Here is a 16,372-nt window from a genome sequence, read left to right as displayed (position 1 = left end):
CTCACAAAAAAGTAAGATCCGTTTCGTTATTTGCCTTTCACCTTACCCAGTATCAGCTTATTAAATACGTGCACGTCCCATGCATGTATATACTAGCCCACTCTATTTTATCAAATGTGATAGAGCGGCTCGAAGCATATCTACTAGACAAAGAAACCGTGAAACAAAGGACAAACGATTATTTGATTAAACCCAGACACTATATTCAGCCTAATTGCACCTAGTTTTATCATCTAGCGCGCAAAATATCCATCAAATTTGATTACTGTTTGATTTAATTGATCACAATTTCATTGTCACCAGGAGAGACATTTCTCTCAATCATATAATCTCATTTCTTCAATTAGCATCAAGAAAATGCAGAATTTAAGGACGGAAGGAAGGGTGTAAAGTTCAAGTACCAATTACACAAATAAGCTGTCATAAATTAACCACCATTGGCACAATTAAATGGACAGTTTGATTCACGGATGAGTTCATTCTTAGAATTTAATAAAATAAGAAAATAATGCATCTGCATCCAGAAGTTTCAAAGATAGGAGAGACAGAATAAAAAAGGAAGCATGCAAGAATTAAAAATATATACAGAGTGAGAAGTGAGAAAAATGTTCACATGTAAGCAAATTCAGAATTGTAGTTTTGAGGAAAATTATTTCTGACTAGCTGGACCATGTATCGTCCGTTGATGTCTGTCTTATATATGGGTTGTTTTTTGAGCTGAAGGACCAATTACAAGCAAAACGGGAACGATGGAATATATTGCTATCACATTCTTTACAAGTGTGGGCTTCATTATACAAACTCCTCAATAAGTATATTATCTTTGTTCACATATACATATATATAAACCTTACGTTAGCACAAACAAAAACTTAATTCTCACTAGCCCTCAATTTTTCGAATCATTCTTTCACTTTCAACATTCAACAAGATGGCGCGTCACTAGGTTATTTCATTTTGCGCAAATATCTTAGACGCTGAGCTTATGCCGTAACCCGTGACCTTCAAATATTAAGAAGAGTTTCTTTGAGTCCAATCCGTTCTATCAATCGAATCGAATGAACACTTTCATGATTTCAGGTTCTCGTTTGAGATGTGAGATACCAATATCATATAAAGAAAGCGAAAGTGCGTCGCTGATAATATAGGAGACAAGAATATATATATATATAGAACAAAGCTTTCGTTTGTGGTATAAGTTTGAAGGACTTAATAGTGTATGTTTTTTCTGTTGAATTTCTGCGGAATTTGCGCACTCTGACAGCTAAGGAAACCCCACCTTCTCTCGACTAGTTTTTTTTTCGCAAACATAGTCCCTAAACTTGATAGATCTATTCAATATATAGGTAAACTAACTACCTTGAAGTTTAAACGTCTGTCGAATTTACACCTTGTGTGAATAATTTATACCAATTTAACACTGCAGAGGGATTTTAAATCTTTCGCATGTAATTATTATAAAAAAGAATCTTTTAGATTATGTAATAATTTATGCAAACATTGTGCGTTTTTGTGTGTATAAAATTGAATATAAAAAAATTAATTTAACATAAACCCACTACGATGTCACTATAAGGACCAGCACGGGGAACGAAAGATGAAGGATTAGAATATAGTTCTATGATGGCTACAGAAAAGATATCATGCATTGTTTTACATTTGTCAAGTCGGCACTTTTTAAAGCACGCTCATTGTCAAAAGCCGTACTTGAGGGAAAACGGTACTATTTATTCTGCCATAGGCGACAATGTTAACATTTTCTAAATTTACCACTTTTTAAGATAAAAACCTGGATAAAACAGTTATATGTTGTGTTAGTACTTTATTACTCTGTTTTAAAAATTAAAGCCAAATAGTATCATGACCAACTTCCAACGGAGCTTGTTTATGTTATCCATGCCCACCGTCATTTTGCACCAAATTTATGAAATTTTGCAAGTCTTTTCGAATAATTCTCTAGAAAATATTTCAATAGGTTTTAAAATTTATATTGTAAATATACACACTGCAGTTATTCATAGATAAATAAAAAATATATTGTACCCTTACGTCCAATCACAGCGCTCCTAATTTGACTTCCTTCATCTGCCTTGGGTACACAAAAGGCCAACCTAATGCTGGGAAAATTAAATACTACCGTTTTCCCTTGATTATTTCCATTTCATTTGGAGAGATGACTCATTGGAAACTTTACATGTCTCGTTTGCAATTAGACCATACCTTCTTATGTTTACATAATATAAATATAAGGAGGTTGGTATATGATTGCCAATGAGACAACCATCCACCAAAATTCAAATGAAGTGAATGTAATCAGGTATAGGCAACCGTACGACCGTCAACACTGAGAAGAACCCATGCCGTTTTAAGTCGACTATAAAAGGACCCGAAATGAATAATATGAAACAATTCAATTGAAAAAACTAACGGTCTAATTTATAACAAAAAAAAAATTATGAGAAACAAATATGACAGACATAAAACAACGACAACTACTACATGCTTATGGTATGGGACAGGAACATATAGAATGGCAGGGTTAAAAAAAAATGAGCGCGTTAACCTGGAACAGTGGTGTGCTAGTACAACATAAGAACAAACTATAAAATTAGTTGAAGAAAGTGGCTTTACCTATCAAATCAATGCAAACAGAAAAACCATCAAATAAAAGCACAGACCGAACCGAAAGTGGCAGGGTATTTATCCATCCCTCATCCTTTACAACACACAAGACACTAAGTACAGATCTGAGAGTACTCGCAATTATTGACAGGTATCTAAGACTAAATTTCAATCAATAAACATCCAACATCCAAGCATGGATTTAGTTTAAAAACGTCATTAACAGTTAAAAAAAAACCATGACCTTGTGCAATGCCAAAATAATGGTATCGACACATTGTAGTTCCATGAACTAACATATATGTGTATAACAAAACTATAAGGTTTTAATTTACGGATAATAAAATCAATATTAATACCAATACACACAATAATCAAAGATTTGTATTTAGTGTGTTGAATTGATAAACTTTTAGAAACAGAATCGTATCTAAATTTCCGGGCTCGGTTAACAACATCACCGTTAAATTTAGGATGTGCTATTCCGTTTGAAATAAGTTTTCTACTAGTACAGCTAAGCTTGCATACCAAATCTTCGTAGTCACAGTATAGAATAATTTAGTAAATGTTTTTATTTTTTTGTGGTAAAGAAATCCATGATTTTATAAAATTATAATTTACTAATATGAATACATAGTTCTCTAATTTTTGTGCTATTTTCACATTTCCTGACCGGTGTGAGAAAAATATTTCTCCTCACTAGTGAAAAATCTGTTCTCGGCAAATGATTAGTCGAAATTTGATTATGACGTCAAAATGTTTTGTTTTCTTCTCAATTTTCCTATTGTGACGTCATGAAAAAAGGCGACCTTGCCTGATGACGTCGCATATAAAGAGCACAATTTTCTGAAAATCTTTGAAAAAGAACGATAAAAAGCATTAGAGAAACAGATTCCGACACTATAACTCGTGTATTACGATATTTCTCCACTCTCGACAGTTAAATTTTATTATTTAAAGGGCTCGGCAAGCCTCGCGCTTTAAATAAAAAATTTAACTGTCTCGAGTGGAGAAATATCGTAATACACTTGTTGCAGTGTGAGAATCTATATATCACACTCATTTAAATCATAAACGTCACTACATACACGTGCATATAACGAATATAAAAACCGTAAGACGGAATCCAAAGGAATGGTTAAGATCACCGTCCTAAAAAAAGGATATTAACACTGCTTTAAACACATCCACCAGAAAGGGATATGGAATAATATAAGACCTTGTTTGTTGTTTTAAAGAGGGCGATACAGAACAGAATTTAATTATATTTATAGAAATGGGTGAAAATTCTATAACGTTTAAACGATCTATAAATTTAAGTTTTGCATATGCAATGATATACTGTAAAGTTTTTTTCTATATATGATTTGGTGACCTCCCACCCTGTCATCAGTCGAATTGTAAGGGGAATACATTATCAGTTGAATTATTAAAACTTCTCCGTTAGGATATGATTTAAAAAAAAAAAGCTAAATTAACGAAAAAAAAGATAAATTAACGAAAAAAAAGATATGACTAAAACGCCAGTGATCAATAGCAGATGTATTTTATTTACATCATACTAAAGTGTGATTGTTCGAATTTCATAACCTTCTGATCCAAATGTTTTGTGATCCCAAGTGTAAATGATAAATGTTATTAGATCTATGTTTACCCTACTTTGAGTTTCTTGTAAATTGGTATGCCTTTGTTAACCCACTGACTGGTTATTTCAATAGTGTTTAAGATTGCTTAAATCCTAGTTTATAATTGAAAGTTAACATATAATGACACCCGTTATGCCGTCTTCATATAAGCTCCCACGTGTATAACATTTTTTTCATCTACTCGATTATGTTTTGATGTGCCATCATTTTGATTTATGTAATTTAAATTAAGTGTTATTTTATATGATACGATCTTTTTCAATTTGAATAAATTATATTGGATTTCCGATTTTTTTCAAATGAACTAATAACGTCCTTTAAGTTTGAAAATGAACATTTATCATATGTCTCATTAAAGAGAGTTTTATACATTGAGAGGGTAAATACATTTATTTGCTTTTCTTAAACATTTCAAATCAATTAACAATAGCAGTTCATCATAGAGAAATATTTTCTTCTGTAAATTTTGGAAAATTTATATTCATTTGAATGTACTTGTAATGTTATTTTTCTTATTCATTGACAAATAAAATGTGTTTGCGATACAAAGATTTGAGGTTTGCGGGGATCGAACTAGACTTTTTTAATAATGCATCCATTTTACGGATATTGAAACGGAACTGAAACATTAGCGTGTTAATTTTCACAACAGTTGACTATAATGAGTAGTGTGTCATAAATATGAGTGGCATAATGTATGCAGCTCTTTCATAGGCATATCAAAAATTAGTCACACAGTAGTTCTTACAGTCATGATACCGTTTTACAAGAAAGATATACATTGTTAGAATGCTGAAAATATGTCATTTGATGTGTTTTGTCATTTGATTTTTGCCATGATTAGGGACTTTCCGATTTGATTTTCCTCTGAGTTCAGTATCTTTGTGATTTTACTTTTTGATGATAAAGTACACAAATTTATCAAGGAATAAATGTATTAATGGAAATGATCTACAATTACATGAAGAAGAAATGTTTTCCTTTCAATTATTATAAAAATTTTGTCTGTCGTTGATAAAGATTTAGGAGAACTTAATGGTAAATGCATCCTTTCTTAATTTAAAAAGGGTGTTTTACACAAACTAAAAGGTTAAAACTATACAAGTGAAAACATGTTAATTTCACAATTGGAAAAAGAGAATATCTGTTCAAATTCGGGCTTGAAAATAGATTTATATTTTATAAATAAATAACCGTATCAGTACATTTTTGTAATTGTATCAAATGACACTTGTAAGTGTTACAGTCGCCAGTTGAATTAGAGTTACCTCCCGTTGAATGTCGTTAGACTAAACTAACTTTTTATTTAATTTCTTCGAATTCTATCCTTTATTGTGTCGTTTAAATGATTTCTATTTAATTACTCGTTTAGTTAGTTTAAATCATTTCTAAGATTACAATGGACGATGCTACTAGATAACAAGGGACGATGCTGTTAGAAAACAAGGCACGATGTTGTAAATGAATAAGAGACAATGCTAGACATCAAAGGACAATGCTGTTAGATGACAAGGGACGATGCTGTTAGAGAACAAGGGACGATGCTGTCAGACTACAAGGGACGATGCTATTAGAGAACAAGGGACGATGCTGTTAGAGAACAACGGACGATGCTGTTAGAGAACAAGGGACGATGCTGTTAGATGACAATGGACGATGATGTAAGAGAACAAGGGACGATGCTGTTAGAGAACAAGGGACGATACTGTTAAACAACAATGCACGATGTATGTTACATAACAAGGGACGTTGCAGTTAGACTATAAGGGGGGAGCTGTTATAAACAAGGGAAAATGCTGTTAGACAACAAGGGACGATGCTGTTAGACAACAAGGAACGATGATGTTAGAGAACAAGGGACGATGCTGTTAGATGACAAGGGACGATGCTGTTAGAGAACCAGGGACGATGCTGTTAGACAACAAGGGACGATTCTGTTAGAGAACAAGGGACGATGATATTAGAGAACAAGGGAGGATGCTGTTAGAGAACAAGGGACGATGCTGTTAGAGAACAAGGGTCGATGCTGTTAGAAAACAGGGGACGATGCTGTTAGATGACAAGGGATGGTGCTGTTAGAGAAAAGGCGACAGTGCTATCAGACAACGGACAATGCTGTTACACAACAAAGAAAGATGATTTTTCCCAAGATGTTATACAACAAAGGACACGTAAGTTAGACGAATACAAACAACAGTGAAGGTAGTTACAATACCCTAAGAGTATAAAGAAAGACCCTTTAATTCAATAAAGAATATGCCGGGATGATACTATTATGCTTATATAACAAGGCGATAGGAAGCTTTTGGATAACCAGAAACGATGCTGCTAGACAACAAACAGGACATTTTTGGTCGCAAGAAATGGTGATGTTTCTAGGCAATACAGACTATAAATGTTGCTAGACAATCAGGAATGATGTTTGAATACAAGAGCACGATTCTGTTAGACAACAATGAACGATGCTTCAATAAAAGAGGGCGATGAAGTTAGACAATAATGAACGATGCTTTAATGGAAGAGGGCGATGAAGTTATACAACAATAAAACTTGCTTCAATGGAAGAGGGCGATGAAGTTAGACAATAATGGAAACAACATCTGATAAACAAATTTAATAATACTTTTAGATATTTGGATGATATTTTGGCTCTCAATAATGACGACTTCAGTATGTATATTAAAGAAATTTATCCTGTTGAACTTACTTTAAATAAAGCTAATACTAACAATGACCACTGCCCTTTCCTCGATCTTGATATCTATATCACTAACGGAAAGCTGAATACTAAAATTTATAATAAAAGAGACGATTTTTCATTTCCTATCGTTAATTATCCATTTTTAGATGGTGACGTTCCTTTGTCACCATCTTACAGTGTTTATATATCCCAACTTGTACGATTCGCTCGTGTATGTAACAATGTTTTAGATTTTAACGAGAGAAATGTATGCATTACTGAAAAATTATTACACCAGGGATTTCGATATCACAAACTAGTCAAAACATTTACTATATTTTATCATCGGTATAAGGACATCATTCGTAAATATAGCTCAACATGCAGACTTCTCATACGTTCAGGTATTTCACATCCAATTTTTTATGGAAATATTCTTTATAAAGCACAAAGGTGTCAGTATTCACCTCAAAAACAAACAAAACCTTTGAATAGACTTATTAAGAAGGGATATAGTTACGATAATGTTGTCAGGTCATTAAAGATTGCATATTTTGGCGTTAATATTGATTGACTTATAGGGTCTTTGCATCGGAACTAAATACATTTATTCAAAAACCAGTTGTTGGCATGACACGGGTTATGTTCTTCTCATATATGTTATGATGGTATGATACTAAACCCCTAACGGCAAGGATTGTGCCTGATGTTCATATGATGAAATCATAATCTTTCAGTCAGTTTAATTGAAGTCTGGAGCTGGCATGTCAGTTAACTGCTAGTAGTCTGTTGTTATTTATGTATTATTGTCATTTTGTTTATTTTCTTTGGTTACATCTTCTGACATTAGACTCGGACTTCTTTTGAACTAAATTTTAATGTGCGTATTGGTATGCGTTTACTTTTCTACATTGGCTAGAGGTATAGGGGGAGGGTTGAGATCTCCCAAACATGTTTAACCCCGCCGCATTTTTTCGCCTGTCCCAAGTCAGGAGCCTCTGGCCTTTGTTAGTCTTGTATTATTTTAATTTTAGTTTCTTGTGTACAATTTGGAAATTAGTATGGCGTCCATTATCACTGAACTAGTATATATTTGTTTAGGGGCCAGCTGAAGGACGCCTCCGGCTGCGGGAATTCTCGCTACATTGAAGACCTGTTGGTGACCTTCTGCTGTTGTTTTTTCTATGGTCGGGTTGTTGTCTCTTTGGCACATTCCCCATTTCCATTTTCAATTTTATTTAATGGAAGTGAGCGATGCAGTTAGACAATAATGGACGATGCTTCAATGGAAGAGCACGATTCTGTTAGAAAACAATGACCGACGCTTCAATAGTAGAGGGCGATGAAGTTAGACAATAATGGACGATGCTTCAATAGAAGAGGGCTATGAAGTAAGACAATAATGAACGATGCTTCAATGGAAGAGCACGATTATATTAGAAAACAATGAACGATGCTTCAATAGAAGAAGGCGATGAAGTTAGACAATAATGGACGATGCTTCAATAAAAGAGGGCGATGATGTTAGACAATAATGAACGATGCTTAAATGGAAGAGGGCGATGAAGTTAGACAATAATAGACGATGCGTCAATGGAAGAGGGCGATGACGTTAAACAATACTGAACGATGCTTCAATGGAAGAGGGCGATGAAGTTAGACAAAAATTGACGATGCATCAAAAGGAGAGGGCGATTAAGTTAGACTACTATGAACGATGCTTCAATACAAGAGAGCGATGAAGTTACACAATAATGGACGATGCTTCAATGGAAGAGCACGATTCTGTCAGACAACAATAAACGACGCTTCAATAGAAGAGGGCGATGAAGTGAGACAATAATGAACGATGATTTAATGGAAGAGGGCGATGAAGTTTGACAATAATGAACGATGCTTTAATGGAAGAGGGCGATGAAGTTAGGCAATAATGGACGATGCTTTAATGGAAAAGGGCGATGACGTAAGACAATAATGGACGATGCTTCAATGGAAGAGCACGATTCTGTTAGACAACAATGAACGATGCTTCAATGGAAGAGGGCGATGAAGTTATACAACAATAAACATTGCTTCAATTAAAGAGGGCGATGAAGTTAGACAACAATAAACATTGCTTCAATGGAAGAGGGCGATCAAGTTAGACAATAAGGGGCGATGCATAATGGAAAATAGCGATGAAGTTAGACAATAATGGACGATGCTTCAATTGAAGAGCACGATTATGTTAGACAACAATAAACGATGCTTCAATAGAAGAGAGCGATGAAGTAAGACAATAATGAACGATTCTTCAATGGAAGAGGGCGATGAAGATAGACAATAATGGACGATGCTTCAATAAAAGAGGGCGATGAAGTTAGACAATAATGGACGATGCTTCGATAGAAGAGGGCGATGAAGTTAAACAATAATGGACGATGCTTCAATACAAGAGCACGATTCTGTAAGACAACAATGAACGCTGCTTCAATAAAAGAGGCGACGAAGTTAGACAATAATGAACGATGCTTCAATAGAAGAGGGCGATGAAGTTAAACAATAATGGACGATGCTTCAATGGAAGAGGATGATGAAGTAAGACAATAATGAATGATGCTTCAATGGAAGAGGGCGATGAAGTTAGACAATTATGGACGATGCTTTAATAGAAGAGGACGATGAAGTAAGACAATAATGGACGATGCTTCAATGGAAGAGGGCGATGTCAAAGTTAGACAATAATGGACGATACTTCAATAGAAGAGAGCGATGTCAAAGTTAGACAATAATGGACGATGCTTCAATAGAAGAGGGCGATGAAGTTAGACAATAATGGACGATGCTTCAATAGAAGAGGGCGATGAAGTAAGACAATAATGAATGATGCTTCAATGGAAGAGGGCGATGAAGTTAGACAATAATGGACGATGATTTAATGGAAGAGGGCGATGAAGATTGACAATAATGAACGATGCTTTAATGGAAGAGGGCGATGAAGTTAGGCAATAATGAACGATGCTTCAATGGAAGAGGGCGATGAAGTTATACAACAATAAACATTGCTTCAATTAAAGAGGGCGATGAAGTTAGACAACAATAAACATTGCTTCAATGGAAGAGGGCGATCAAGTTAGACAATAAGGGGCGATGCATAATGGAAAATAGCGATGAAGTTAAACAATAATGGACGATGCTTCAATCGAAGAGCACGATTATGTTAGACAACAATAAACGATGCTTCAATAGAAGAGAGCGATGAAGTAAGACAATAATGAACGATTCTTCAATGGAAGAGGGCGATGAAGATAGACAATAATGGACGATGCTTCAATAAAAGAGGGCGATGAAGTTAGACAATAATGGACGATGCTTCGATAGAAGAGGGCGATGAAGTTAAACAATAATGGACGATGCTTCAATACAAGAGCACGATTCTGTAAGACAACAATGAACGCTGCTTCAATAAAAGAGGCGACGAAGTTAGACAATAATGAACGATGCTTCAATAGAAGAGGGCGATGAAGTTAAACAATAATGGACGATGCTTCAATGGAAGAGGATGATGAAGTAAGACAACAATGAACGATGCTTCAATGGAAGAGGGCGATGAAGTTATACAACAATAAACATTGCTTCAATTAAAGAGGGCGATGAAGTTAGACAACAATAAACATTGCTTCAATGGAAGAGGGCGATCAAGTTAGACAATAAGGGGCGATGCATAATGGAAAATAGCGATGAAGTTAGACAATAATGGACGATGCTTCAATAAAAGAGGGCGATGAAGTTAGACAATAATGGACGATGCTTCGATAGAAGAGGGCGATGAAGTTAAACAATAATGGACGATGCTTCAATACAAGAGCACGATTCTGTAAGACAACAATGAACGCTGCTTCAATAAAAGAGGCGACGAAGTTAGACAATAATGAACGATGCTTCAATAGAAGAGGGCGATGAAGTTAAACAATAATGGACGATGCTTCAATGGAAGAGGATGATGAAGTAAGACAATAATGAATGATGCTTCAATGGAAGAGGGCGATGAAGTTAGACAATTATGAACGATGCTTTAATAGAAGAGGACGATGAAGTAAGACAATAATGGACGATGCTTCAATGGAAGAGGGCGATGAAGTTAGACAATAATAGACGATACTTCAATAGAAGAGGGCGATGAAGTTAGACAATAATAGACGATACTTCAATAGAAGAGGGCGATGTCAAAGTTAGACAATTATGAACGATGCTTTAATAGAAGAGGGCGATGAAGTAAGACAATAATGGACGATGCTTCAATAGAAGAGGGCGATGAAGTTAGACAATAATAGACGATACTTCAATAGAAGAGGGCGATGTCAAAGTTAGACAATAATGGACGATGCTTCAATAGAAGAGGGCGATGAAGTTAGACAATAATGGACGATGCTTCAATAGAAGAGGGCGATGAAGTAAGACAATAATGAATGATGCTTCAATGGAAGAGGGCGATGAAGTTAGACAATAATGGACGATGCTTTAATAGAAGAGGGGATGCAGTTAGACAATAATGGACGATGCTTCAATAGAAGAGGGCGATGAAGTTAGACAATAATGGACGATACTTCAATAGAAGAGGGCGATGTCAAAGTTAGACAATAATGGACGATGCTTCAATAGAAGAGGGCGATGAAGTTAGACAATAATGGACGATGCTTCAATAGAAGAGGGCGATGAAGTAAGACAATAATGAATGATGCTTCAATGGAAGAGGGCGGTGAAGTTAGACAATAATGGACGATGCTTTAATAGAAGAGGGGATGCAGTTAGACAATAATGGACGATGCTTCAATGGAAGAGGATGATGTTCTTATACCATTATGGACGATGCTTCAATCGAAGAGGGCGATGAAGTTAGACACCAATGGACGATGCTTCAATGCAAGAAGACAATGTTTGCAGACAATAATAGACGATGATTCAATGGAAGTAGGCGATGAAGTTAGACAAAAATGGACGATGCTTCAATGCAATCTTATTTAACAGAAGATGGAAGTGTATGCCAATCATTCCTGTAGATCTATTCCTTGCAGAACATGCCTATTGCATAAAGTGTAAATTTGCTGCCGTCCTTTACATGTACAGTCTGTTATCATGTTACTCCAATTTGATTTGAATGTGCAAACACATTTCACGTTTAATGGATTAAAACTTTCAGTATTACGTTTTACTATAAATGCAGACCAAATTATGTCCTAAAGTTTCTTTATACAATATAGCAAATCCGACCTTCAGGACGTTGAGCTTATTTAGTCAAAATAATCGCGACTTTTGATTAAGCCAATTAGGATTTAAATCGAAAGGGATTATGAGCAGTTTTGATTTATAATCGGGTGACTGTCTTTTGTCTAATCCCACAATTCACGAGGAGTTAACGTGTGAAAGTCCCTCTGAATTCTCGGCGGGAAGGGAATTTATTTAATAGTAAATTATCAAGTGTTTATTGTAGAATATCAATAAGTTTAACGTAATCAGATCAAAAGCTTATAGGCCATATTTTATAGGATTTAATTATCTTCATAATGTTCTAAAATAGAATTATGGGTATACAAAGATAAAATGGGTTTGGGACGACTGCTTTAATTGATTGATTGATGATTGCCTCACAATCTCTAACGTTTCCGATATGGACCACATAACAGGTATCTCTTTATTGTCCATGAAAATTACTGTATACAGCTCAAAAGATTTACTCCGTTGATTTGTTGGTGACTATTGGATGTTGCAATAGCAAGTTAAGTGATATTTGTTTACCGTCTATTTGGTTTTATTTATAGATGAAGTTTTGTTGTTTATATTTTTTCGTTTAATTTTGTCTTTTTGATCGATATTTAACAATACTTTAATTATAAACTGCTTAGCTAGAGGATACAGCAAATTCACTGCTTGGAAACTATTTTGATACGGTTTATTTTCACTGCGACGAAATATCGTGTTGTTGCAGACAGGAATTAAGCAAAAGATGCATTCAATAGCCTCAAGACTAAACGGAAACCCAACGGGACCGTCTGTCAGCTATTCATCAGGACAGTCAAAATCGTCTGTCAAATACTCATCATGACAGTCAAGAGCAGTCTATTATTCAACAGAACATTCAAAACCGTATGAGAACTACACAACAAAACAATCAACATGTATGTCAGCTACTCAACAGAGCAGTCAAAACCGTCCGTCAGCTACTCAACAGAGCAGTAAAAACCGTCCGTCAGCTACTCAACAGAGCAGTCAAAACCGTCCGTCAGCTACTCAACAGAGCAGTCAAAACCGTCCGTCAGCTACTCAACAGAGCAGTCAAAACCGTCCGTCAGCTACTCAACAGAGCAGTCAAACCCGTCCGTCAGCTACTCAACAGAGCAGTCAAAACCGTCCGTCACCTACTCAACAGAGTAGTCAAAACCGTCCGTCACCTACTCAACAGAGCAGTCAAAACCGTCCGTCACCTACTCAACAGAGCAGTCAGAACCATCCGTCACCTACTCAACAGAGCAGTCAAAACCGTCCGTCACCTACTCAACACTATAGTCAAAACCGAATGTCATCTTATTTCACGACAGTCAAAACCGAATGTCACTTCTCAACACAATGATCGAAACCGAATGTTAACTTCTCAACACGATAGTCAAAACCGAATGTCAACTTCTCAACACGACAGTCAAAACCGAATGTCAACTTCTCAACACGACAGTCAAAACCGAATGGCAACTTCTCAACACGACAGTTAAAACCGTATCTCAACCACTCAACAGAACAGTCAAAGCCGTATCTCGGCTGCTCAACAGGACAATCAAAACCGCCCGTCACTTACTCAACAGGACAGTTAAAACCGTCTCACTCATCCATACCGTCAAAATCGTCTGTCAACTATTCAACAGGACAGTCAAAATCAACTACTCATTATGATAGTCAAAACCGTCTGTCCACTACTCAATAAGACTGGCAAACCCGTTTGTCAACCTCTCAACAAGGCAGTCAAAACGGCTGTCAACTAACTAAAAGGACAATCAAAACCGTCGCTCTTATATTCAGCATGACAGTCAAAACCGTCTGTCAATTACTCAACAAGACCGTGAAAACCGTTTACCAACTGCTCAATAAGACCGCCAAAACGTTTGTCAACCACGCAACAAGACGGTCAAATCTGATTGTCAACTATTCAACAGGACAATGAAAGCCAACTACTAACTAGCTAGGATAGACAAAACCGGATGTCCACTTCTCAATAAGATCATCAAAACCGTTAGTCAACCACTCAACAAGGCAGCCAAAAACGACTGTCAACTACACAACAGGACAGTTAAAACCAACTACTCACTATGGTAATCAACTTATACTCAATGTATATATTCTCACAATGGTATTATGTTTTACCCATATAATTCTAATACCACCTCCTACAAACTCTGGATGAAATGAAACTCAAGCTTTGGCCTAAAAGCACTTGAAACACATCATTTATATCATATTTGAAAAGCAGATGTTATAATAGTTGAGTTTCCTATCTTATTCAATTCAACATAAAATGAACAATATGAATAAACAGACAACTTACTTTTTGCGAATATTTTCATCAAATGCTTCAATCACAACGGAGTGTTTGCGTCTGCATGTGGATGGTTTTTGATTTCAGAAAAGAATTTAATTACTATTATAAGTTTGAATAGATTTGATAAATACTTGAAATATACAATATTATGTTACCAACGATACTATAGGATACACGACACCAACTCATGTGCATCAAGCCTGCACCAATAGGATACACAATGTATGTAAACTGCACTGTCATTCGTATCTTGAGGTTTACTTTTTTAATGAGGCTCCAGATTTTAATTCGATTTTCATTTACGTACACTTGCATAATTTAATTTTTGATAGCCTTTTCCTCTATTTTTTCAATTACATTATTCAATTCAATAATCGATTTATGATTGCGATAGATTGATTGATCGATTAGATCGAATGATTGATTGATTGATTGGTAAATTCACGTGTTGGCCGTTTGTCGATCCAGAGTAAAGTCACTCTAACGATTGCATCAATGTAAATAAAAATATGAAGAATACCTGGGAGACTTTACGTTGACCTTGGGACTGATTAAAATAAGCTTCCTTTCATTTTGAAAATAAGATTTTTCGATCGAGAGTTTATGGACTTTGGTTTTCCCGTTTGAATGGTTTGACACTAGTTTTCATTGGTACTCATACCACATCTTCCTATATCTATTTAACTGTCAGATTTAAGTCAATTTTTCACATGGCACGCATTAGCTTTTGAATTGTTCAATCAATTTTACCAATAGAAGTAAGGGTGATGAATACATGTAAGCTCCGTTTGATTTTGACGATAAGGATTTGCATTTCCAGAGTTAAGACTTTCCATAATAAAATTTAAGGCAATGTTTATACATGCAGGACTTTTCTTCTGGATGTTGTCCTGCACTGTCTGTCTTCAGATTAAACGCCTGTTATGTCCTTGCAATGTCGACTTGTTGTCAGGTACGGCTATCATGTTTAAACCAATTTATTGGCCACTGGTTTATTTTTAAGTACCGATAAAGTGAGAAGTATGATATAAAACCCTGAAAAAGCAACCCGATAAGACAATAAAACTAAATATAACGACACCTAAAGGTGTGTTTCGTAGATATCGTTTTGACCCTCTTTAAGTTTAATTTCTATACTGACAACATTTTAATGATGTCGGATATTACTTTTCATAATTGTGTGTTTTTCATTGACGAATCATAGTATCCATTACGTAACACATATCTTATAACTTCATTTATTCGTTTACACAAAGGTTTGCATGAAAAGTTCACATTAAAAGTGAATATATCAGACAGTATTTATCGCTCGATTAAATCTTTAAATTGTTCAAAATAAAAAGTGTTCTTCAATAAAATGTATAATTTCTTTCATGATTGCGTGCCTGTTTAAAAGATGGGATAATTTTCCTCCCAAAACTCTTGAAAAGAGTTCATGCATTATTACATATTTGCCAGCTGCGGGTATGATATGTGGGAGGTAAGGCTTGTCATTATTCTCTTTAGAAGGACGAGAATTATGTCATTTATAATAATACTAAATGAGGGACTTTTTTGTCTTTTGCCGCTAAAAGTATGAAATTAAAAGATGTGGTATGAGTGCCGATGAAACAACTCGCCGTCCAAATAAAAATGTTTAAAAAGTTTACAATAATAAGAAGTACGGCCTTCAACACAGATTCACACCGAATAGCCAGCTATGAAATGTCCCATAATGAACAGCTTATAGCAATTCAAACACAAAAACCAACGGTCTAATCAATATGAAAATGGGAAAAGAGAAACACTTATGAACAACAAACGACAATAACTAAGCAACAGGCTCCTGACTTGGGTAATGGACAGTCAAAGAAGAAATGA

At 35.3% G+C, this 16,372-nt stretch overlaps 1 protein-coding gene across 2 annotated transcripts in view; it reads right to left on the bottom strand.

Annotated features, from left to right (window-relative positions):
• The window catches only part of LOC139484782 (protocadherin-9-like), an 85,492-nt gene extending 70,838 nt beyond the window's left edge, over positions 1–14,654 (bottom strand). For both annotated transcript variants that reach the window (XM_071268744.1, XM_071268747.1), the window contains exon 1: positions 14,519–14,654. The gene's annotated coding sequence lies outside the window, so the exon portion shown is untranslated. The remainder of the gene's footprint in view (positions 1–14,518) is intronic.
• Between the last annotated feature and the right edge of the window lie 1,718 nt (positions 14,655–16,372).

The sequence above is a fragment of the Mytilus edulis genome, chromosome 8 (genome assembly GCF_963676685.1).
Source record: "Mytilus edulis chromosome 8, xbMytEdul2.2, whole genome shotgun sequence".
Classification (NCBI taxonomy): Eukaryota; Metazoa; Mollusca; class Bivalvia; order Mytilida; family Mytilidae; genus Mytilus; species Mytilus edulis.
Note: the sequence above shows the minus strand (reverse complement) of the source record. Positions and strands in the feature narration are given on the sequence as shown.